Raw genomic sequence first — 23,430 nt, forward strand, 5'->3', positions numbered from 1 at the left:
CCTGAGCGGGCAATGTGGTCCTGATCAGTGGGGGCAGTGGCATTGGTGGACTGGACCAAGGCAGTGGGTGTTGGTATGAGGACAGAAGGTCTGGCTTGGGTCTGACTCACTGCCAGGGTGGTGTTGGCAGCATCTGTACATGCAGTTATCACAAACCGGCTGCATGGGGCAGCAAATGTCATAACTGCCCCAGATACGTGTGCCACAGTCACAGCTACAGTGGGCACATGTGACCCCAACCTCTGGAAAAGATGGAAATCGTCCTGGGAGTCCTCGTCACGCAACACAACATGCACTGCCTGACCCAGAACCCGGGTGGAGGTGCCCACAGCTGCACCTGCAGCTGCCACCACCGGTGGGCCCATGACAGCAGATGTAAATTGCTGTTGGGTGATATGGGCGCCAGGTTGTGATGCAACAGCTGCATCATCAGGAGCCACAGGGGGTGGTGGCATGTATGCACCAGCACGTGGCTGGGCATCCCACACCAGAGGGGCACTGCTGCCTCTCCCCCCCCTGTAGCCACCCTGGACTCCCCGTCCTCCCTGGTCTCCACGCCCACGTGCCTGACCATGCCCAACCCTGGGAGGACGCCCAGCTTTGCCGCCCTTAGCCTTTGGAGAGCTCCCACCCATGGCACCGATGGAAAATAGGCTATGGGAGGTTCACTCAACAATTGTCCTGGGCAATTGGCTAGAAGGGGGCAGGATACTTGATGGAGAAAGTACCGCAGTGCTCCTGCAAGGCTGCCTGTGACCCCTGGGGAAAAATGACGGGTCATGCAACGCCCAGGCACCCCCCCAAAAAAAAGAAAAATTAAAAAAATTGACTAAATATAAGAACAAGAAACTGAAAATGTTTTTTTAAAAAAATGTGCACGCGACCCTGGTAGCCCACGTGCGTGGATTTTACCTCCAGCAGTACGGTGTGGCACCCAGGGGCACAATAAACGCATACGCGTGGAACACATGGCCTACTATGACCTCAAAAACAGTACGTGATGCACAGGGGGAACCACAGTGGGAAAAATAGCGTACGCGACTCACCGCCTGTCTTGCGTAAAAAAAAAATCAAAAACACACGCACTTCTGCACGTAGGCAACACCCCGCCAAAAAGAAGAGGTACAGACTTCAGATGCTTTGAAGTAATCACGTGTGATTCCAGCAGAGTAAACACATGCGTCGGTCTCCACGAACAGCATGTACAGTGGTCTGCTGGCCCAGGCTCACCTTTAACCCGTGCTGAAGGCAACACCCACGCATGTTATGTCACTTACGCGCTAAGGCCCTTTCCTCGAATTACACGCATTCACACGCAGATGTGTTTTTTTTGCACGTGCGGATAGACCCATGCTGAAGGAAACACCTGTGCGTTTTACGTCAAATACACCCGTACGCGCTAAAGGCCTTTCCTAGAATTACATGCTGACGTGCTGTTTTTTCACATGCCAAATCACTCCGTATCAAGTTGGCCACGTGACAACACAAAGAAGACCACACTCCTGCCCAGAAGGCTATTTTCCTGCCCCCCAGAACCCTGAGCAGACTCCCATCAGCCATCTGCTGCCACCTGCCTGCTGGCCACGTGCCCTGTCATTTGGTGCCTGCACGTCAGCCATCTGCAGGGGTCCAGTCGCTGTGACCACCCCTGCTGCAACAGAATACTCCCAACTGAAGTTCCATCGCTCCATAGCCCAGCACCAGGACCCAGCTGCCCACCCAAACCTGCCTCGGGGGTTGCCATGTCAGGGGAAACACCATCAGACACCACTGGCAACCCCCAGCCAGAGAGGCAGAGGGCTGCCAGCTTCACAGCAGGAGAGGTTGGCATCCTGGTGGAGCAAGTCCTGGTGCATTATGATGCACTCTATGGAAGAAGACGCACCATCAAGGATGGACAGGAGAGGATCTGGGTGGACATTGTGGTTGCCATCAACGCGGAGGGGGTGGCAACCCGCGACATACAACACGTCCGTAACCGCTGGGAGGACTTCAGGTCCAGGACCCTCAGGAAGGCCTGGCGCCTCATGGAAGCAGTGGATGCAGTGAGGCGCCTGGTCCACCTTACCACCGACGGCATGAGTGTCCTGTAACGCATTAACCCAGTGCTTCACCGCCAGGTCCTTGAGAGGGAGACCGGTCCGGAGTCGAGCGGTAAGTGTCCATGCTTATTTTTTGGACGCAGTGCATGTTGAGGTGTTCCAGGAGTGCGCAGCTTGGACATATGTCTGAAAAAGTCCATGTATGGATGTGTATGTGCAGTAACATGACCGTGCTGCATGTGAGTCCTGTCATGTGTGATGCACATCAATGGTGTATGTGTTCCAAAGCATGATGCACAACTGCATGTGGAGATGCACACATGTTAGTATTTCTGTGTATGTACTATGGTATGGTTGGGGTGTGACACGTGGATGCTGGTTCCACCTTCATGTATGTGCATGGCATACATGTGTGTGTGTGAGTTTCACATGTGTGCAACAGTGATACACCATGGATGCATGTAACACAGAAATGTAGGAACCCGATTGGCAGATGTGACATAGTTGCCAATGATTGCGCTGTGACAGGTGGTGGAGATGTACAGATGCATGTCTGTTTGTTGACATGTGTGCATGTGTTCGGCACTCCCCATGTTGTTTGGGACGTCATGCCAACCTTCAGATGTTCATGCCTGTGTGTGTGTATGGATGCTGCTGCCTGCTGCACGATTTTTGTCCTTTTGTGCATGTGTGTGGGTTCAAATGATATGAGTGTTGGGGAGTGTGATGCCATCTGTGAAGTTTGACAAGCCACTCATGTTCAACTGTCACGTGTGTATCTGGCCATTGTAAGGTGCCCTGATGCCTGTGTTCTTTCTCACCCTCTCTGCAGCATCGACTGATGAAGAGGGCGAAGATGGTGCTGTAGAGCACAAAGGCAGGGATCCCACCGCCAGCCAGAAACGCAAGGCCCAGCTCTCCTCCCACGCAGTCAACTCTTCCAGGAGTGAGGAGTCTGGTGCCGTGTCCATGGCCACAGCTGCCGAGGGAAGGCCCAAGAGGCAGAGGTTGGAGGTGGACTCCTCGGCAGCAGTAGGGGCAGCTGAGCCCCCACAGGGGCCTATGGAGCAAGATGGCACAGAGTCATCCAGGTTGGTGGGGGATTTGGTTGAGGAGGCTGTGGAAGCCCCAGGCACGGGGCCTGGAGTGGGAGATTCCACTGGTGCTAGTGGTGCAGTCCAAGGGCAGGGACAGGAGGCAGCACAGGCCGCCGCACAGGTGCCTGTGTGTAATCCTGTCCCCGATCCTATGACTGCATCATCCCGCTCCAGCAGGGATGCCTTAGTCCAGACCCGTTTTCAGTGAAGGGATGCGTGAACAACAACTGGCCTTCCTCTCCCTGCGGACGTGGCAATCCGTGACTGGATTGAGCCTGTCCTAGCTGGGGTGGCGATGCGTCAACGTGGTATTCGAGATGACGTGCGGAGTTCTCGTGTGGACAATGCACATCATTTTGAATACCTCATTGACCGTGTCAGCCTACTAGGACCGGTCACTGGCGCTGGGTTCCTCTGCGTGCTGGATCCTATAGCGACCCCCTCCTCAACTGAACCCCCTATGCCCCAGTCGTCCTCTGTGCCATCTTCCTGCCCAAGTATCACCTGGGCACCCTGTGGAGCTGCCCCTGACCAAGCGGCCAGGCTGGTGGAGGACACATCCCTGCCACAGTCGGGAGTCGGAGGTCCAGCAGGGGTGGCCACCCCACCAACTGGACCCCAGCAAGAGGAGGAAATGCAGGTATCGACAAGCAGGGCACATGCACAGCAGCAGCAGGCTCATGGTGGGAGTGATGATGGCTCGGGGCTAACAACTCACAGGGGCAAGTATCGGCGGAGGACAGGAGGACCCTGGATTGGCAGTGTCTTCCGTGTGGCAGCAGTTGGGCCAGCAGATAGATGCGGAGTGGCAGCGGGCGGAGGAGGCATGGCTCACTATGGTCAGGGCGGAGAACTCCATGCGCAGGGCATTGAGGCAGGCTGAGTGCCTCGAGGTAACTCGTAGGGAGTTGGAGGAGGCCATGGCTGCATCCCTGCAAGACCTCGAGGCCAGGGAAGAGGCCCGCCTCCGGAACATCGATGTGGAGTTCGATGATGCCCTGGCCTGGAAAATCAACAAGTGAGCCGTTGGATTTGCCCGCCACCTTTGTACATAGTTCTTTAGGATTAGGTTTCCTTTTGTTTTGGGATCATGGACACTTTGGACTTGGATTGTATATAGTTGAAGACTTGTACATACTTTCTTTTTTTTAAAATTCCCATGGACAATGGTTTTCTTTTTTTTTTATTATTTAATTCATATTGATAGTGGCGATGGACCACTTTTCTTTTTTCATGCCGGGAATATTTGTTTTTCATTGGATTTTCTTTTTTTTTTTGGTAATAGCTTTCATTATTTATTAATTTGCAAGTTTGATTTTCATTATGTTATTTCATTACGTTTTCAATACATTTATTTTAACTTCATGATTGGTGTTGTGTACTATCCTTGGTTTTGTGCATGTCTCAATGTACATTGCCTCAGTCATGTGTTGCCACTGTGTGGCTCTGTTGTGCATTTATGCATGGGCATGGCGGTTCTTTTAAGACTGTCATGCCATGAGTAATTTGGGAGTGGGTGCAGTGGATGGTTACATGCTTTTACTGGGGGCAAGGGGGATTTGGGTTGGCATTAGGGTCATGGGTATGTTTTGTTAGGACATGTTGTTTGGTGGGCCATCAATGGAGGGTGTGGGGGACATGAGTTGGGGCCTGCTGGCAGGTGCCCATCAATGGGGGTGTGGGGGGACATGAGTTGGGGCTTGCCGGCAGTTGCCCATCAATGGGGGTGGTTGGGGGTGGGGGGACATGTGTCGGGTCCTGCTGGCAGGTGCCCATCAATGGGGGTGGGGAGACATGTGTCGGTGCTCCCGAGTGCATGGTGCCATGTGGCCTGCCTGTGGGGCATGGTTTGGGGTGATGGGCTGTCTGCGGGCCATGGTATGGGGTGATGGGCTGTCTGCAGGCCATGGTCTGGGGTGATGGGCTGCTTGTGGGGCATGGGGAGGGAGGCACACCCGGGAGGGCACACACTGCCAAATCAAATGTGAAAGTCCATGCGCACCCCCGGAACAGACGTACCCCACTTGCTCCAGCAAAACCGTGTGTAAAACTCCTCACGTACCCCGCTCCTGCCAGCGAAATCGCGTGTGTAAGTCCATGCGCACCCCCGGAATACATGTACCCCGCTTGCACCAGCGAAATCGTGTGTGAAATCCACGTGCACCCCCGGAATACACATACCCCACTCGCGCCAGCAAAAACATGTGTAAAACTCCCCATGCACCCCTCGGAATACACGTACCCCGCTCGGATCAGCGGAATCGCATGTGAAAGTCCACGCGCACCCCCGGAATACACGTACCGTGCTCGCGTCAGCAAAATCGCATGTGAAAGTCCATGTGCACCCCCGGAATACATGTACCTGCTCACACCAGCGAAAAAGCATGTGAAAGTCCACGCACACCCCCAGAATACACGTACGCCAGCGAAATCGCATGTGAAAGTCCACGCGCACCCCTGGAATACACATACTCCGCTCGCGCCAGCGAAATCACGTGCGAAAGTTGACCTGCACCCCCGGAATACACGTACCCGGCTTGCGCCAGCAAAATCGCATGTAAAAGTCCACGCGCACCCCCGGAATATGCACAGGCAGCCCATTCACCCCTGGGCATGCCCCACAGGCAGCCCATCACCCCAGTCCATGGCCCACAGACAGCCCATCAGCCCTGGGCATGCCCCGCAGGCAGCCCATCTCCCCAGTCCATGGCCCACAGGCAGCCCATCACCCCAGTCCATGGTCCACAGGCAGCCCAACACCCCTAGGCATGCCCCGCAAGCAGCCCATCACCCAGGTCCATGGCCCACAGGCAGCCTATCACCCCAGGGCATGCCCCGCAGGCAGCCCATCATCCCAGTCCATGACCCACAGGCAGACCATCACCCCAGTCCATGGCCCACATGCACACCATCACCCCATACCATGGCCCACAGGCAGCCCATCACCCCAGTCCATGGCACACAGGCAGCCCATCACCCCAGTCCATGGCCTGCAAGCAGCCCATCACTCCATACCATGGCCCACAGGCAGCCCATCACCCCTGGGCATGCCCCACAGGCAGACCATCACCCCAGTTCATGGCCCGCAGGCAGCCCATCACCCCAGTCCATGGCCCGCAGGTAGCCCATCACCCCATACCTTGGCCCGCAGGCAGCCCATCACCCCAGTCCATTGCCCGCAGGCAGCCCATCACCCCTGGGCATGCTCCACAGGCAGCCCATCACCCCGGTCCATGGCCCACAGGCAGCCCCCAGACCGTGGCCCGCAGGCAGCCCATCACCCCTGGGCATGCCACGCAGGCAGGCCACACCACAGAGTGGACTTTTTGCATGCATTTTACCTGACACAGTGGGGTATGCGTGTTCCGAGGGGTGTGCGTGGAGTTTTACACGAGTTTTCGCTAGCACGAGTGGGGTACGCATATTCAGGAGTGTGCGTGGACTTTCACAGGCGATTTCGCTGGCGTGAGCGGGGTATGTGTATTCCGGGGGTGCGTGTGGACTTTCACATGCGATTTCGCTGGCGTACATGTATTCTGGCTGTGCGGGTGGACTTTCACATGCGTTTTCACTAGCGTGGGCGGGCTCTGTGTATTCCGAGGGGTGGGCGGGGAGTTTTACACACGTTTTCGTGGTTGGGGGGCTGTATGCTGGTCCACTGGCCTTTGCACCATGTAGGGGATTTGTGCGATGTTTTTGGCGCATGGGGTGGGGTTGGGAGTGTAACTGGCACTGCTGCAGGGTCGCTGCACCACTCTGCGCCACGGCTGGTTATGGAAGTATCCATGAATACGCTGTGTGCTGAAATGGGTTTTGGCGCATGCGGCTGGCGCAGACTAGCACACGTCCACTCTGTGCTCCAGCCGCGTGCGCCACTTGTGCTCTGATTTCTATGAATTACCCCCTAAGTCTTCTTAGTAAACAAGATATTTATTTTTATTAATTCTATTTTCTTTGTATGTTCCCCACTTCTTTTGTTGTTTTAGTTCTTTGTTTATGGGATGGAACAAAGCAGTAATTGTTAAAAGGATTGCAATCAATTGTTTTTTCTAGATGTGTATGTCTCTGAAAGCCTTTTAAAGGGAAGCAGGGAAACACATGCCAGCCCTAGACACACATCTATTCGTAATTTGATTCATGTTTGAAAAAGTCACATGCTGAAAACTGCAATCTATACACACATATATTTGAAATGTGATTAATGTGTAGCAAAATTACATGCTGGTGTTAATGTTAAAGGGTATTTATACTGAACACTATCACCAATGGGGTGATCCCCTGGTGCTCTGGCGGATCTGAAAAAAAGGCGGTTGGTTGTGGTACGTTAGGAGGACAATGTTTGGAGAAAGAGCAAGGGAGCTCTGATGTGCTGTTGGCAGCTTCAATTCGGTTAACACTGTTCACTGAGCTTTCTGGTGTGGTATCCGGTCGGTATCCATTGTGTGCTGTTGTGTAAGGCTATGTGTGGTTTGTTTGTTGTTGCAGTGTAGTGAAGTGCATGCGGTTTGGTGTGGTATTAGAGGTATGGTTGTGTTTAGTTAGAGTTTGAGAGGTGTATGCAGAGGGGTGAGGTCTTAGTAGGGCTGGTTATTAGCATTATTGTCTATAGAGACGCGCACTCATTTTGTGGGTCTTTCAAGGTTCAAGGTTTAGATAAATGTCTTCCTTACAATTATCTTGTTTCGGCATGACAGAAGGCTGTCCCTCACCTCTCTGTCCATATGTCACGCTAGTCAGTCTCTACAATTATATCTTTGTTGTTAATCAGGCCATCCCTCACATCCCAGTCATTGCATGACACAAACTGGTCCCCCTGGATCAATCTAATTGTGACCCATGCCCATTCCCATAGCTCTATCTGGACGCGTGCTGGTGCATGCAAGACAAAGATTAAAAAATAGATATGTGTGTATTGGTTATTATTAATTTGTGTGACATATTCATTTGTGTGACATATTTACCAAGTCTATGCTTAAAAACCTCTTCGGTATGAATTGCGTTATTGAAAAAAACGTGTATGATTATAATTATTCATTATAATTATAATTATACATTTTACATTTATAATAATTACAAAATACAAAAATACAAAAACAATGATATTATCATTAGACTCTAAAACAACAGCCGAAAATCTACCCTGAAAGGCATTTCACTTAGAACACGTGAGTAACCACTGTTCCAACTGCCTCGTTAAAGCCTCCCCAAACAAAATGGTATTGTTTTCCAACCTCTCACATCTCAGAGTAGATGGGGATTTAAAAATGGTAGTTTACAGGTCCTATGTCCACACAGCCGATTGGTCCAGCTGCCACTGATTTACAGAAGTGGGAGCAGAATCAGTCAAGGTCATGTCAGCAACGTCCTTGCCTTGCTTTTGGCAAATATAACGAGCTATGTCTCGATCGCCAATCTAGTTCCAACCAGCAGGGGGGCTTTACCTTCCAAGTCTTCTCATAGATCATCAATGCACATTCCTCATTGCAACGTGTAAGACTTGCCAGCACAAACCTTCTCTGGTCAGGCACTATGTTATAGTAAAAGGAATATATATAGTGCATGTCCCCTTCAGGAGGTTCTGTGAGCTGTAGCCAAATTCTTGACCATTGGAATTAACATAGGGTCTGCCTTAAATTCTGGATTCTTCATAATAGTGCCAGTCCCTTACTTCAGTCACATAGCTGAATAAGTTAACTATTTAACATTATCCGATTTTACAAAGGGTAATAATACCCACATTATTTAATATTGAATCTACAGTATTAATTGTTTGCAATGGTGCAAGTACTGTTTTGCATACTGATGGCACATGGTTATTTCAAAAACAATTCTGCATTAATGCCCATCCTTAAATTTGGCGGGAAATATAATATGAGCCAGAGGAAAAGTAGGTATTTTTTGTTTTGTTTTTTAAAGCATTAATAAGAAATCAGCATTACATCTTGCAAAGCTGATAGCTTTTATGTATTGCTGCAGATATTTCAGGCTGACAAGTATTACATATAGACTACTAGGGGCAGGCTGCGTGATTTACAGTCTCATAACTCTGTGGTTATTGTTAATATCCTTATAATGTACAGGGTCGGCTATACTTTATGATACCAAAGCAGACAAAGTAAAACAATAAATCAAATTTTGTGGTCGAAAATACAAATGTAGTGGGGATTAATCTTATGATGGGAATATTTTACTTTACATAAATACCGATTTCTTACCATAGTGAAGAGGAAGGATAACACTGGGTGGGATGATTCTAATTCTGGGGATGCACCGCTGAGTAGGACTGGTCTTTGGAGTAGGATGTAACCTCTGAACTAGATGCACCTTGGTGTGTGGATGGCACTAAGAGTAGAGGTGGGTCTTGGAGCAAGGATGGGTTTTGGGGCAGGAATAGGCCTTGAATTATGGTTGGGCTTTGTGACAGGATGAGTCTCAAGTGAGAATGGGCTTCCGACTAGGCATTGGTCTTATGATGGGAAAGGAATTAGGTGAGAATCAGGCATGCACGTATGGGGGCCCTTAGGGAGGAAAAAGAAGAATGTTTGGCATGGTTGACTTTGGCTGTAGAAAAGTAAAATAGTGTCCCTCCTCTACAACGGGATGATGTCTCTACCCGCTGATTATCTTAAAATCAGAAAATTGATATGTTGTGATGTCAGAAACTGTGATGTTCTAACTGGTTACTAAGAACTGTAGGCTACATCTATATTTTGATACACCTGGTATTTCATATTCTCCCTGATTATTGTTCTGTAAGTGTGGCATTGGTTTGCTTTCAGACACACGTTATTTTCTGTATACGAAACTTGCCAACAAGCTTAGGCACTTTATAAGCATGCATAGTTAGTGAGCTATGATAGCTGAAGGGAATGTGGAAGCCAATGTCCTCTCTCCAACAATTGCAATTCTTTGCAAATCAGTTTGAAATATGCATCATACAGCCCTTTCTCCAAAAAGACATTGCATCAGTGTCAAGTTGTTCAGCTAGTCAACTGGGTTGAAGAGCAGGTGTGGTTCAACAACAAGCCAAGGCAATTGGTTGCAGAAGCTTGGGACAGACAGGCAGTATAAGAGTCAGTGCAGCTCGGAAGTGTTCGACCGCGAAGTCAGCGTCTTCCATTCGTGTGGTGCTATGAAGCCCTGGCCAAGGACTCAGAGGAAAGGCAAATGGGAGGTCTGCCCTTCCTATCTAGGAATCTTTCCAGAGAAAGCTTGAAGGGCTGCCACTTCTAGCAGACACAATGTCGGATAACAGTGTTTCAAATGCAGACCTGCTTTCCAAGAAGCCTCAAGTAAATCTGAGGGATTCCCCCAATGTGTAACATCAATATACGACACTATACAGAGGTTTAAAGGACGTAGGTATAGATGGGCTGGTGTCGGCAGTCTTAGTGGAAAACGGGCAGGAAACCCTGCAAAAAGAAAAATAAACAATAAAAACAGGGACATGTTGCTGCAAGCATTTTCAGTGCAAGGGTTCTGAAGTTAGCATCTGTCACAGAGCCTGGCTAGGCTGGTCTGGAATCCAAGCCTGCCACAGTAGTTTGGTAATGTACACCTAGCTTCCACATGGAGTCCTTAAAAAAGTGGGTAAATTACCCAAAAATGCGACAATATCCTGAAGATACTGAGAGGGCAGATGACATTTCTCACAGAGTTTTACTGTTAATCTGTTAATACATCAAGAAATATAAAACATTCACAATCACCTGCTACGTCCTCTTACCTAGTTCTCTCAAAAAAGGCATTTAAATGTATATTTTGCTTTCTGTCATCCAATCTTTGTAATGTTTGGAAATGTATCTATCATTCATTAGACGATGCAGTCTTCCATGTGGACTACTTTTGCAGCAGCTTCTTCTACCCAAAAAAGAAAAAACAGCGAGCAGATTTCCAATTCTGTATTGCCTTCTGGCAGCTTTGAGATTTCTTTTTGGTGTATCTCTATTACCTCTCTATATATCCCTGTTTCATCTGTGTGGGCTTGGCATTTTTAGATGTGTATCTTTATGGTGCCCATAACAGGATTTGAAATTCTTAAATGTGTACTTTTTATGAAACCCGTTTTTTTTATTTTTTATTTATTTCCTCTATATTTACCTATATTTATCTATGGGCATCAAAGCACTGTAACATAGAAGCAGACATCGACAGACAGTGACAAAACACAGTCCAAAGCCAGGATATCAGGAGATGGGTTCCCAAATTATGATGTAACTAGATAAAGGATTCAGCAAAAAGGAAGGTTTTCAGACTTTTCCTGTAGGATGCAAGGATGGGATCACACCTAAGGCCCAGAGTTAACGTAATCCATAGGGCAGACGCAAGAAACTGAAATGACGGCCTGCTCGAGTACGCTTAATGTGTTTGTTAGTTAATAGCTGCTGCGAGGTGGAACGCAGGACACATCAGGTGCTAAGGGGGGGGGGGCACTGAAGCCAAGCTTTAAAGTAGGCTGGTGCTTTGCCATGCTGGCATTTGTAGGTGATCGTTAGAGCCTTAAACTTGAACTGTTGTGGCAGCCCGTGAAGTTTGTTTTTGTGTGGGCAATATGTGAGAGTGTCTGCCAATGTTGGCTACAATCCTACAAGCCGAGTTCTGAACTACTTGAAGTCTGGCAACTTCATAAACTGGTGCACCCATCAGTAGGGCATTGCCATATAGTGCCTTACTTCCGATGATGGCTCTGGCTAGCAGCATTGGACTCTAATATAAAGGGCTTAATCTGCCAAAGGAGGCAGAGGTGATAATGGCAAGCACTGACCATTTATGCTCATATCTGCATTTATGAAAATGCCTAATGACTTATCCTTCTTCGTAATTGGGATGGAATAGGTGCCCAATAACATAAGGTCATAAGCATTTCCCAGTTTCTTAGCCGTATTTTGCGCAGCCAATATTAGTAGCTTGGTTTTCTGATTGTTTAAGCAGAGCCGATAATATCTCAACCAGCTGCTGACCACATTAAACAGGTTGTTGAGCTGATGGGTGTCTGAAGCCATGTCACCAGACAGCGTTAACAGCAGTTGGTTGTCATCAGTTTCGATTTGGAAAAGATTGTATTTCCCATACAACAGATCATGGAGTGGTCTGATCTAAAAATTAAATAACAGTGGGGACAATCATGCACCCTGAGAGACTCCTTGAATGATTGGATAAGCCTTAGATGAGGACTAGTCCATCACTACCGAAGCAGACCTGCCTCGTAAAAAGGAAAATGATCCAGTTGAAAGCTAATTGGCAGAGTCTAAGGTCTGAGGCAAGACATGACATGAGAATGTCATGATCTAGTATATTGAAGGCGGCTGGGAGATCTAAAAACATCAGCAGCCCGGCCTTGCCTTCATCTAATATGTCAAGTATACTTGACTGAATCGCCAGCATAGATGTTTCTGTGAAAACCTGACTGGTAGGTCTCTTGTAGGTTATGAGTAGCCATAAAGTGCCGTATTTGTAAATAAGCAACGTTGTGTAGGATTTCTAAAATAACGCTGAAATTAGTAATGGGACAATAGTTGGCTGGATCGGAAGGATCAAGGGAAGCCTTTTTTAATAATAGGCATAATACATTTTTCTTTCAATGAGCTCGGTTAGAAACCGGTGGAAAAGTCTAATTTACAATTGCAGTAATTGCCTGCACCAGGAACAGAAGCATTCTTTCATTGGTTTACTGTGGCATGTATGTCACTTTTGCAATTTGCAGCTTTGAGCCCATGGACAATTTATTCCACTTCACTGATAGATACAAGCTGAAATAAAAACTGGGGGATAGGATTCCTTACAGTTCTCAAGGGTCCTGCAAAATTGGAAGGAGCCTCATGAGGCTGGAGAGCCAAAAACGTAGCCTTGATGTTGTTCCTGATATTAAGAATGTTGTCTACAAAGTAGCCCATGAGGTTATTATACTAGGTGAGGCAGGTGGCCGGTGGTAATGACATGCTGTTTCTCAAAAGTATACAGAAGGCTGAATCACTATTAGGAGGAATTTGAAGCCAAGGGGATTTTGTTGTTATATATCTCTTCATTGGAGTTTACTAGAGCTGCCCTATAATGGGCTTGTGCCAGGACCCATTCTTGCTTATGCTCTATGAGACCAGACTCACTGCTTGATCATGTAAAGATTTTTCACAGTGGGCTATCAATAGTAGGATTTTGCTCTGTTCTAACAGTTTTTAGCCTAAGTGGAGAGACCAAGTCCAGAGCATATTTCTGGGAGGCATGATAATAATCAACGTTCCATTCCAAAAAATGTTCAGTGAAGGCATCCTCGAGTAGGAGCCTGTGCATGGGAGAATGGTCTGGCAGGTGATTCTGCTGGAATTCTGGCACAAAATGATTGTTGTACTAGCAGGATTGCTTGATACTTTTCCAGACATCGCTGTCTCAATGCGTAGCAGAGAATGTTCAGACCATTGACAATTAGAAGGATTGATATTCGAGATAACATTGCCATTGGAAAATATCCAATCAATCGTACACCCCTTTTGGTATGTTGGGACACTGACTAACTTGGAAAAATGCAGCTCTTCAGGAATAGTTATGCAGTCAGAGGCTTCTTTATCATCGGGGGCCAAGAAGCCTAAATTGAAGTCACCCACTATGATACTAGTTGAGTTGTTGGTCATGAATGGTACAAGTTCTTCTAAGAGGGAGTTTTTAAATTGCCCTTTTATGTGCCTTGAGCTTCTGAATGTGTAAACTTATTCCAGATGTCTCATATGGAATTCCCCAAGAGGCGTTCTATGGCTAATTATGTGCGTATACAATAGGGAACACCAACATGGGCCTTTCCAGCATAGTTGCTTCCAAACTCCTCTTTGATGCACTGCTACCTTTGATTCTCTCATTTTCTCTGTCCTTGCCTTTCTCTGCTTGTTGCTCCAAAGTCATTGTTGTGCCATATGTCTTCATTACCTCCATATGTATTGATAATGTTGATATTGATAACTATATATGCATTGACATTGTTTGCTTATGTCTAGTCCTTTCTTCCAATCACTGCCACCTGGCATGCATTTGCAGGTTTTGTGAATACATTTATAATTCCTAGTGTACAATGTCAGGATGCCTCTTTGGGAGGGGTGTTGTTAGGAAAGCAATGGTGCTCTCTGTAACATATGATTTTGCCCATACCAAACGTACTGCTGTTTACCACCTGTAAGGATGCAGAATTAAGTCTTGGACACAAAGGTGACATCGTTTTGGTTATAAACTTTTATTAACCAGTAAAAGGGTTGAAAAAACAGCCTTTCTATCCCTAAAGCTAAGAGGGGTTTCCCTTACTCAAAGACATCTAATGGAAATGTCAGGATTTCAAATAAAGAGTAACTGTTATATGCAAAAAATCCTACTTCGGACCCTAACGATAGTAACACAAATCTAATGTTTAAGAATGCTATATTCAAAACTAAAGTTCCCAATGTCTCGGATTGTCAAACAAAACAAGTGTTTCTTTTTCACAATGTAAAATTCCATTGATTAGGGATTAACTCCTTTCCTCGGGATTTCTTCTCATCCTGCTTGGCAAGCTAGGAGCTTGCCTGTCTCTCATGTAGTTTCTTTTACTTTAGATGCACAACAAAAATGTCAAGCTTTATCCTTGTACAGCCATTCTTTGTTCACAGAGGGCTTATGTCTGTCTCCTGACAAACATTCCCAGGACATTATAACAGATAGTCACTGTTAAACTTCTCTTTTCCTCTTCTTGTGTCCAAGACCTTCATATGTTTGCAAGTCCCAGACTTGCAATGGTAATGGTAATATTTATTTGTAAAGCGCCTATACACAATGCAAGTGTTTCAAAGCGCTCAACGAGGGAGGGAACAAGAGGAAAAACAACAGTCGTTCATAGCCCTTGGAATTCTGAAAATGATAATAGTCTGCACAGGCAGGGTAAGTGCATATAATGCAATTAACAGTGGGGATAACAGCAAATAGGTCTGATGACGATTCTGCAGTTTTTCCAAGTGCAATTAAGGTGCTGCGATGCAGGAAGTGAAAAAAAGGGGGAGCAGACAGACAATCTTCAGGCATGGTGCATTTGGATTGCATAAGTGCACATACGGATACAGAGGAGGGGGAATTGGCAGGGGTTACAAGCCCTGGAGGGGTCCAAGTGCACCCAGTTGGTGGAGACTGGGGTAAGTGCAGAGAGATGCCACTCTCTTGGGTCATTGATCAAGTGCAGGGCCTGGAGGCGAGTGTGAGAGGACTGGCAGGGGTGCCTGGGACCTGTGCGACTCTGAGGCCAGTCAGCAAGCTGTAAGGAAAAGGAGGGAGATAGGGAAAGAGCAGAGAGATAGGTTAGCAGGGTAGAGGGAGAGAGAAGAAAGAGGAGAAGAGGAAAGTCTTGAGGAGTTTCTGGAAATTAAAGAGATCAGGCTCAAGACAGAGGGCGGTAGGGACTGAACGATGAATACCAGCTTGGTGTACACTCTTGCCAAGCATATGGATTTTTCTGGTTTATCTGTCTTTCTTTCAGTGTCCGAGATTCTCTTATTCTTGGGCTCTCACATGGGTGCGGGTCCCAGACTTGCAATGCAGTTTCCCAATAGCTTTGTTTACTCTCCTGCCAAGCATGTAATACCTTCTGGACTGTCACTGTTTCTCTCAAGGTCAAAGATCCTCTTATTCAATGGCTCTCATTTGGGTGTGGGTCCCAGACTAATAAATTGGTTTCACAATAGTTTGGTTTACTTTCTGGGCTTTGGGACACCGGGAGGGTTGCCCGGGTAGTCGACATTCTGCATTAGTGAAATAAAAGATACCCATAGTATTGTGAAATATGTGAAATATGAGATTGACAGGCCTCACCTTACCCAGCAGTCATTCTTTAGGATGGAGGGGGAACAGTGTTTAATTGTGAATCATGCTGTGCTGGCCCTCAGCTTCCCTAGTTGTGACATGTTTAACCTCACAACAGCATGGACTACCACTCTTACTTCTCTTCTATGACACACATCCATTTTAGAACTTACCAATACCTCCTTCACTTGCACCACATATCTTCAGATTGGCCAGCCAAAATACAATCAAACAGCAACAATAACGTACTTAGTACAGTTGAAAACTCATGCACTTGGGAGTTTGCAAAGCAACAGTAAGCACAAAGAAGAAATAGAAATGCCCTCTACGTTTTTGAACTCTAGTTATATTTCATCCAACAAAGATGTATTTTTTGTATAGCACATAATTACTGATAATGTATTGCAGAAATGTGTTGATCTACCATTTATTACATTGTTCCATACCCATCAAACCCATCAACAATACCAAGCAATGCAATATTTAAAACATAACAGATTATATTTAAATTGAAGACAGGGTTGCATGGAATTTGTAAATTCTTCCATTCACTAAGCATTAACACATTTCTAAGGTTCCAATTATTTCTCAATGTTCATGGCTTGGCTTCTCGATTCTGTGAGGGTACTTTGGAACGATGGAGGGGTCCTGTGTCTTGTGCCTATATGTCTTCCATGTGAAATGGGTTTGTTTGTATGCAGAGGAAGGTCAGTGTGCTTCAGGCCTAGTGGAGACATTAGGCCAGAGTTCTTGGACAAATTGCCACAGGCAAATTTGCTGTATGAACTCTATGCAATTTTTCAACTGACATTGCATTCATGGTAAATGTTGCAGGATACCCTATTGAGCAGAGAACCTGCTAAATGAAAAGGAGGATTCATTCAGCTCTCAGCATTTTTACAATCATGGGAAGCTGAGGAAGAGAGAACGGCATGCAAGGCACACACTGAGGGGACGCAAGTTGAAGTTGATTTTTCATGGCTTCTCTTCTCACTGCCCATTGACACCTCACAGATATTCCAGGCACACAGTGACTCAGAATATCATAGGGTAATGATACAATGTAGTGAGAAATTCACTTTTCAGTAGCATGTGACAGCCAACCACACACCACATCCTCTTCAAAGCATTACAGCAAATGAGAGCACCCGTTTGGAACTAGTGCACTTCATAGCCCAAAATGGCAATTTCTTACTCATGTCATGCCACCATTTTAGCCCCAAAATGCCCCTGACAGATTTTATTCACCCAACATAACCTTTTTCAAGAATACCATCAGACCAATATGAAGAAACAAGACAAACAGCATCCAGGTAATTGATGAGGTACTCCTCATCATGGACAAATGCGACCCATGCCTCCTGGTATGCTTGACCTATCTGAGAAATCCGATATAGTTTATCACAAAGAGCTATTCAAAACCATGTCCTCCTTCATAGAATTTAATGCTCTACACAATGGTTTCACTCCTACCCTCATGAACATCAAACAGCTCCTCGAGATGGGCCCCTACATATCTCAACAATAATAGTTGACCTGCAGAGTCCCAGAGGGATCCATGCACTCCCCTGTCATCGTTAACCCCTACATGAAGCCACTGGGGGCACCCTGGACCAAATTCAACCTCAAAATCCACCTTCATGCCATTGGCACACATCTATACCTAATGGCCAATTGACCAACTGAAACACTGCCTCACCCATTCAAGCATGGCTGTCAAGTGCCTGCGTCAAACACAACTCTACCAAAACAAAGTTCATCCTTATCAGGGATGTCACCAAATGCACCAAAACTGACAGACACAGGAGTTTGTAATTACGTTTCCCTCCATCTCACTGCAAAGTCCCTAAGCTTCACCATTGATTTCAACCACTCCTTCAAAGCTCACATCGTCAAAAAGACACTAACAGAATGGTACTAGCTTTAACTTCTTTGCCATCCCTAATCCCTGCCTCACACTTCATATCTACCATCTAGGGTCAGGTGCTCTCCCACCACATATTCTCACTGTCAAGGAATTAAACTGGTTACCCCTCCAAACCCACGTCACCTTCAAGACAGTAGCAATACCTACGAATTTCCAAGACACCATCACACCATCATCCTTAGCAAAAAAGCACCATCCCAGGAGGGAAATGCAATGCCAGGAGCCAAGATCTCATCAGACTGGAATTCAAGTAGAAGGAAAATACCAGAAAACAGGCATGCTCCTGCAATGTTCCAATGATCCTTAACAACCTTCCAACTAACATCAAGTTGGCTCCATCCTTCCTTTAATTCAGGAAAGAACTGAAGAACCTGCTCTTCAAGGAACACTCACCAACGATGTGTACCACAATCTCTATTGTACAGCACATTGTTGCTTTCTAGCTATGTTTGGTATATATACATAACCTACACCCATATATACATACATACATTGCTGATGCAGCCATGTGAGATGTTGTCTATGCACACACCACCAGGTTCCTTTTCAGTTTCCAGGAGTCGACGCCTCTTCACATGCATGCTCTAATGACAATGCGAACGGGCACAAGTTTCTCCAGTGCAAAAGCATTCTAGCATTTCACATATCCAAAGCATTGGTGGACTAAAGTTTGGAACACTCTCCCAGAGGAACTCAAGCATCCAAGAGTTCAGGGTCTGTGCTTCATCAATGATGCTCTCCTTTTATTTGTTTACTTACATATTTATTTCAGCCATTTAACAATGACACTTACATTGGACTAATGTTTACTCTGCCCACAACATCTGTCCATTATGAATTATATTTCTTGATAAAAGGGATTCAAAATGTTCTTTCACAAGAGCAAACACTATGGGCCTCATTATGACCCTGGCGCTCCCGTAAAGAAGGGTGCCGGTACGGGACCGGCACCCTTCATTACGGGAGCGCCTATTACAAGGTTCCCTTTGCGGGACCCGCAACAGACGTCTGGTAAAACCAGACGTCCTTTCCGGGACCCGCGAGGGGAAGAGAGAGCTAATAACAGGCCGTTAGTAACGTGCCCATTATTAGCTCCCTTCCCGTTCCCATTGAGCCCTATGGGGGCTCAAATGGGAATGGGGAATGGTTCCTTCAAGTAGGAATTACCGGGTCCTCCAATGTTGGAATGACCGGTTATTCCTCATTGAAGAAACCCGGTATTGGAGCCCGGTATGGAGGCAGCCATGGCGCTAATAGAACCATGGCTGCCTCCATACTCGTAATGAGGCCCATATATCACTGAAGCTCTTGTTTTAGCTCATTTATAGTCATGTTCTATGGTACACTAAACATCTGCACAATTCTTGCATACAAACACCCTCCATAAATGTGCGGCTATGACTGTTCAGATTTCACCGGCATTTGCGTTTCAGTTGGGGTAAAATGCTGACAAGCAGCACAAAAACACATGTAAAAGCCATGACATTTTGTGGTCATTTTCAGGAAGGGATGGGGCACGAGAACGTGCTAAAACGAGGGACATTCTGGCACATAATGTACTGGAACACCATTGCCAGAAGGTTGGTGATCCTGAAGGTAGAACCCGGACCTGGAAAACCCTAGTTCAAGCCTCCCAACTGTAAACTGTATTAATTTGTCTTATATTAAATTATTGAGTTCCTTCAACTCCCCCTGATAGTATTCATTTAATCCCAGATTTGATCTATTCTGTCAGTCTATCTGAAACCTTATGGCGGTATGTATTGGTGAATATTGTCTACGCATCTACTACACCAGTCTGGGATTTCTTCTCTCCACAAAATGCTAATGGGACTAATAGTCTTTGCTCACTTTAATTCAACAATGATATTCCCATTGCTAATAAACCAAAAAGCAATGAATGAATTCAACCTTATGTGATTCAGAAAATAAATCAAGATCATCCTCTTCAAGAAACGCCCTTTCACATCCTATAGATGCACCGACCCAACCCAGTATCCACCTGACGAGCTCACCTCCTTTTTCACCTTATACCTCTCTCTGTACTTTTACATTTTCTACACTAACGCAAAATGTTAACTATTGCCTGCTAATGTTGATGTTACATCAATGATATATGTGTTGTTTTAAAAACTGCCACCTATTGTAACCAACTAATGTATGCCTGTAGTACGTACTATCTAATGTGATCTGTTGCTCCCAGAAGCTGGGTTAACATTCAATGAATTAACAAAATACAATGAAATACAATAAAAATAAATACATAGTTTTCATGATAGAATTGAAATAGTCGTGTGTTTCTTGAAATGTGATTCCTTTCTACCAGCTCCTAGACAGTAACTTTGATGACCTTTTGTTTGTATTTCTGTCTTTATCCCGACCACCTGATCTCAAGTGCACTGGGTACCCAGTGATGTGTTACTCTGAGCATTCCAGGTCAAATCCTCAAAGCATGTCCTTTTAGGATGGTCGCCTTGCATGAGCAATTCTAAACAACTCCTTCAGGACCCCTACGCTCTATTAAACCACAGGCATGTCCTTATTTTGTAATTAAAGGGCATTTTTAGGACAGTGATGCTACTTGTTCTGTGCCAGTGATTTGGGCCAAAAAGCAGCAAGAGGTTTCCTATCTCATATTCGATAACAGGGTCATGTGCCTGCTACTGTCAGGAGAAAAACAGCTCCTACAAACCCCTTTTTTTCACAGTGCTGCAGAGGTGTCATTCTGCTCCTCATTCCCTCCTGTGTTTTGAATTAAGAACAAGAATAGTACTGGAACACTAGAAAACCACAGGAAGCTCTTGGAAGCAAAACGACACACAGCAACACAGATGTGAATCCGGGTTGCACTTAGAAACATGTTCGGTATTAAACACATTATAAATAACCAATAATACAAAACTTACTATATATATATATATATATATATATATACATACAAAGTTTTTTCGCTGAATATATATATATATATATATATATATATATTCAGCGAAAAAACGTTGTTAAAGGGATGTTATGGTTAAGTTGCGCTACTAAAAACCTATGAAATTCAGTAAAAAAACTTTGTTAAAGGGACGTTATGGTTAAGTTGTGCTACTAAAAAACCTATGAAATTCAGTAAAAAAACTTTGTTAAAGGGACGTTATGGTTAAGTTGCGCTACTAAAAAACCTATGAAATTCAGTGAAAAAACTTTGTTAAAGGGACGTTATGGTTCCAAGTAAAACCGAAAAACCCTTGAAATTCGCCAGTTATGGTAAGCTATGCAACCATAACTCGCGCCACCACCGTGCACTGCTAAGCCTAACACCCAGGACATCAAAGATGACATCACAAATGTCATTGCTGACATCACTGATGACATCACATGTCTGACTCTCCCTTATTTCCTTTCCTGACATATCTAGGCCACATGATTTTCTTCAGTAACAGTCAGGAACTAAAAATTGTAAATGTACTATATTCGTAGCCTTATCCTTCAAGTATGTTCTTACAATAATTCCCTTATGGTCCAGTCATATCATATGAAACATATACATAGGGGAAGACACAACCTTGAAAGACAGCAATCCTTTTTGTGCATTAAAATTATCAGTAGATTTATCAGCACTTTCTGATAGTTTTGATGTTTTTTTATTACTGTACTTTTCCTGTACATGCTCATAATTAAATATGTTGTACTCACACTATTTTCCTTAGGGTCCAGACACATCATGTGATATATATAGATAGGGTAAGTAACAGCTTTGAAACAGAGCAATCATTTCTCTGCATAAAGGTAATCAGGTAGGTTATGAACACTTTCTTACTTCAATACCCTTGTATATATTCATATTTGTATGTGGTGTTGCCTCTTTGTGATTTGTCTACAATAATTCAATTATGTAGTATTGAAATAGTCGTGTGTTTCTTGAAATGTGATTGCTTTCTACCAGCTCCTAGACAGTAACTTTGATGACCTTTTGTTTGTATTTCTGTCTTTATCCCGACCACCTGATCTCAAGTGCACTGGGTACCCAGTGATGTGTTACTCTGAGCATAGTAAGTGGGTTTTATTACCTACTTATCACAAGTTTCACTATACGCAAAACTCTAATATGAAAACATTCAACATGGCAAGTTTATGAATATTGCATCTCCATCATGTATGCTGCACACAATGCCTATGTTTCTACATGAGTACCTTAGTATACTGGATTGAAGTTAATAATAGAATGCTATTTATATCAATGCATAGCCTAATTTCATAGGTTTTTAGTAGCGCAACTTAACCATAACGTCCCTTTAACAAAGTTGTTTCACTGAATTTCATAGGTTTTTAGTAGCGCAACTTAACAATAATAACTTTGACTTTATGTACATGTAATATGGAACATACTGAACCCCTTCTACTGAACTTGATGTCTGCGAACTCTTTTAATGTCCGCGGACATGTTCGGAGAACAGTACCACTACCTAAAAACTCTGGGCGGGTATGTTTGATTGTTATATCATAACATAGGAACATTTAACACATTCACAAAGCAGCACACATACACATTATATGTAGTAATACATAAGAAATGTAATCCATATATGTAACACACCAACCATTCATTTAAATACAATATGTTCTAAAATGAAATATACCAAAAGATAAATTGGCTTCCAACAGAGGGGGTAATTCATAGATATTAGCGCACAAATGGTGCACTCGGCTGGCGCACAGTGTGTGCGTGCGAATCTCTGTGCCAGCCGCGTGTGCTAAAATCCATTTCCACGCACAGCGTATTCATGGATTTTAGCTACCAAAACCAGCTGTGGCGCACAGTGGCACAGCGACCCTGCAGCAGCGCCAGTTACGCCCCCAAGAACGCCCCTCGCACAGGGAAAAGCGATCAAAATCCCAATCCAGTGCAGAGGGCTGCGCTAACCCTTTACCAGCACAGCAAGCGGGGAACGTGTATTACTGGGGTTCGCGGGAAGTTTTACACGCGATTGGCCCTGTGCGAGTGGGGTACGTGTATTACTGGGGTTCGCGGGAAGTTTCACACACGAAAGGGCCTGTGCGAGTGGGGTACATGTATTACTGGGGTTCGCGGGAATTTTCACACACGATTGGCCCTGTGCGAGTGGGGTACGTGTATTACTGGGGTTCGCGGGAAGTTTCACACACGATTGGCCCTGTGCGAGTGGGGTACGTGTATTACTAGGGTTCGCAGGAAGTTTATCACACGATTGGCCCTGTGCGAGTGGGGTACGTGTATTACTGGGGTTCGCGGGAAGTTACACACGCGATTGGCCCTGTGCGAGTGGGGTACGTGTATTACTGGGGTTCGCGGGAAGTTTCACACGCGATTGCCCATGTGCAAGTGGGGTACGTGTATTACTGGGGTTTGCGGGAAGTTTCACATGCGAAAGGGCCTGTGCGAGTGGGGTACGTGTATTACTGGGGTTCGTGGGAAGTTTCACACGCGAAAGGGCCTGTGTGAGTGGGGTACGTGTATTACTGGGGTTCGCGGGAAGTTTCACACGCGATTGGCCCTGTGCGAGTGGGGTACGTGTATTACTGTGGTTCGCGG

This window comes from Ambystoma mexicanum, chromosome 4q, assembly GCF_040938575.1.
Source record: "Ambystoma mexicanum isolate Mex_15411 chromosome 4q, UKY_AmexF1_1, whole genome shotgun sequence".
In the NCBI taxonomy this organism is placed as follows: domain Eukaryota; kingdom Metazoa; phylum Chordata; class Amphibia; order Caudata; family Ambystomatidae; genus Ambystoma; species Ambystoma mexicanum.